Below are 3,369 nucleotides of genomic sequence, written 5' to 3' on the forward strand. Positions count from 1 at the left end.
AGATAATGGCTGGACCAATGAGCTATCCACCAAAATTCGAGGAAGAATTTGCGTCCTAGAAGAAACGAATGGAGGTATTCTTCAAAACTGATTTTGAAATATTATTGATAATTAAATATGATTTTGTAGCTCCAAAAATCCCCCAAGGAGAAGAAAAAGAAGAATATCAATGGACCAATAAGGAGCAAGTAGACTTCGTAGCAAACGGACGAGTCGATTTCCACCTACTCAGCGTACTTCCACCCCAGGAAGTAAATCAAATCGAAGATTATGACTGAGCAAAGGAATTTTTGGAGAAGTTCTTGGAACTGCACGAAGGAACTTCCGAAACAAAGCTTACGAAATGGGACGCCCTCCGGAATCAACTGACGAACCTATAGATGGAAGAAGGAGAATCAGTAGTACAACTACACGGAAGACTCAAGGAGCTAATCACCGGATTATCAGACCTCGGAGAAATGGTAATGAATCGGGACAAACAAAGATATACATTAAATACATTTCCAAGAACATCAGAATGGACATCTATAGTAGACTCCTACTATATTTCAAAGGATCTCGAGGTAAGTACACTAGACAATCTCTTTTTCATTTTCGAATTACACGAATCTCGGTATGCAGGACAAAAGAGACCGAGTCAGAACATTGCCCTAAAGGCAAGAGCGAACGATTTAGACTCTGACAAATCAATCAATGAAGTCGAAGCTGCCCTAATGTTAAGAAAGTTCAATAAATTTATTTGATCTAATAAATTTAAATCACAGACGAATAAGGATTATCGAAGCAAAAGGAAGACCCGCTACTATAACTGCAATGAAGAAGAGCACATCAAGGATGAATGCCCTAAACTAAAGAAGAAGGAAAAGGAAAAGTACAAAAGACTAACATCCTCCAAACACAAGAACCTGAAGGCCACATGAGATGACTCATCATCCTCTGAGTCCGAGGTTGAGGCCTTCTCAGGACTAGCCCTAATGGCCAACCATCAAGTAGAAGATGAAACCATCTCAGAAATGAGCACTGATGAAGGGAGAGAGTCATCAGAAGAAAGTTCTAATGAAGGGGGAGCATCAAAAATTAAGATAAATAAGATACGTACTCTATCTCCTAAGTAGTCTTTTAACTTTATCAAAATTATTTCTAAAGATTTAGTAAAGTTAGAAAAGAAAATTGCTGAGTTAAAATTGAACTTAGCTAAGACATGCCCCTTGGAATTATTTAACAATTTAAAGTTAGAAAATGATAAATTGAAAATACAAATCAAAAGTTTAAAAAAAGATGCATGCTTGAAACCAATTAACTTCAAAAATCAAAACTTAGAATTTATAGAAGGTTAAATTGATACATTAGAAAATATCAGGGACAACTTAGAAGAATTTCCAAAGGATATGTACCCCCAGATTCTTAGCTAACTCAGTATGAAGGAACCTATATTGAGTTTCAAAATCATACTTAGATTAAATATTTTTTTTGGATTTAAGGGTTTCAGAAAAATTAAATGTTTAAATTCTTTAAGTGGCTTTGTCTAGAAGTGGTTGATGATCCAATAACCAAGAAGGCCTAGTGCTTCGTCATAGCCTGAAAGCCAATTATTGAATTGAATATTTAATTGACAAACTGATAAGCATGTGATAAGATACTGCTTTTAATATTTGTCAATTGTTTGGAAATTTCATAACTTCAAAATTTCTTTTGTGACTTGTTTTCTTAACTTTCAAAACTTATTATTGTACCCTATTTTTTTTATGTGATTAAAGGGGGAGGAATAGGTAGGAACAAGTTTAGAGGGAGTTAGGATTTTTAAACTTTTGAATTTTGCTAACTCTATTTTTTAGTTTGAATTATACTTGATGTTGCAATTTCTTTTATTGCAACCTTATGCTTAAAATGTTTGTTTTACAATTTTCTTTTATTACTGCTTGTTTGTTTGTACCCTAACTTGAACTTGGGTTGATGCACATCAAAAAGGGATAGATTGTTGGACCCCGTGGTCGTTTTGATGTGATCAACTGAGGTAGGTTAGGTCATGTTTTGTTTTGATCCCTGTGTCTAAGTGGACAGGAGCTTAGGAGCACAGGAAGTCGAGCGGAAGATACAGCTTGCGAGAAGGATGTCATGGGAAGGTAGTCGACGGGCTCTGTGTATCCGAGGGATGAAGTGTTACGGAAGAGTACACCGGTGGATGAGAAGAATGTACACGATGTTCGAGGGACGAGAAACTGGAGCGGAAGCCTGCTCGAGGAGAAAGCTAGAAATTGAGTTCGGGTGAGCTCTATTTCGGTTGGCCGCAATCACCCAGGCGATCGGAGCAACAGAAGCAAGAAAGGAGCTGGAGAATACTACTGGAGGCACCCTCAACAGGAGTTGAAGGTGCCTCCGCCACTTTCAGGCGAAAGGCGCCTTCCATAAGCATGGAAGGCGCCCTCCATAAGCATGGAAGACACCCTCCATGAGTATGGAAGGCGCCTTTAGCCAATCAAAAGTTACCGTTGGCAGTGGATAAAACTTTATCCACTGCGCCTCGCTAGAGGCGCCCTCCAACTCCATTGGAGGCACCTTCAAGCCACGGATAAGATTTTTCAGGGGCTATAAAAAGACCCCTGTACTTAGGAAATTAGTACTAACTCTAGCTTTCATTTCCTAGCACATTCCTGAGCTTTTAAAGAGTGTAATAGGCTTCTCCGACTACACGAAGGAGATCTTTTAGCGCTTTCTTTTGCCTTAGATTAACAACCACCTAAGTTGTAACCAAGTAATTCCTTTGTGTCTTTTTGATTTATTAGTTGCTTAATTTCATTTATATAAGTGTGCTACTAATCTGAGTTGAAGAATGAGAAAGGGGTTTATTTTTCTATTTCAGGCAATTCACTCCTCCCCTCTTGCCGAATCCGCTGAGCCAACAAAAACAACTGCTCTTATATGAGTGGTTTTTTTTTTTTTTTTTTGTAGTGAATGGTTGACAAATGAAAACTTCAAAATACAAACTAGAGGGAAGATGTAAGATGCAGTAACATGTCAAAGGTATAGGAATAATACCATAATCAAGAGAAAACACTAAATACCTTGAATAAGCTCAGGTGTCACCGGACAAGATTTTTCAACAACAACATGTGTGCACTCAGAACTCCAGCTATTGGTAGCATATGCCCCTTAAATTAAAACTTCAACTATTAGTGTTAGTAATTAATAAAGTGAATATCTTAATTGACCCCGCATGAGAACAAAGTGGCATACAATTCAAAGGAGAAGCCACTATATTACAGTGTAATAACCATTACTCAAAGTGGATAAAAAATTACGATGTAAATAAAAAGTGAGAAAAGTTAACATAGCCTTGGTATGGCAAGTCCTCGAGTTGACCAGTATAAG

The sequence above is a fragment of the Zingiber officinale genome, chromosome 8B (genome assembly GCF_018446385.1).
Source record: "Zingiber officinale cultivar Zhangliang chromosome 8B, Zo_v1.1, whole genome shotgun sequence".
NCBI classification, from domain to species: Eukaryota; Viridiplantae; Streptophyta; class Magnoliopsida; order Zingiberales; family Zingiberaceae; genus Zingiber; species Zingiber officinale.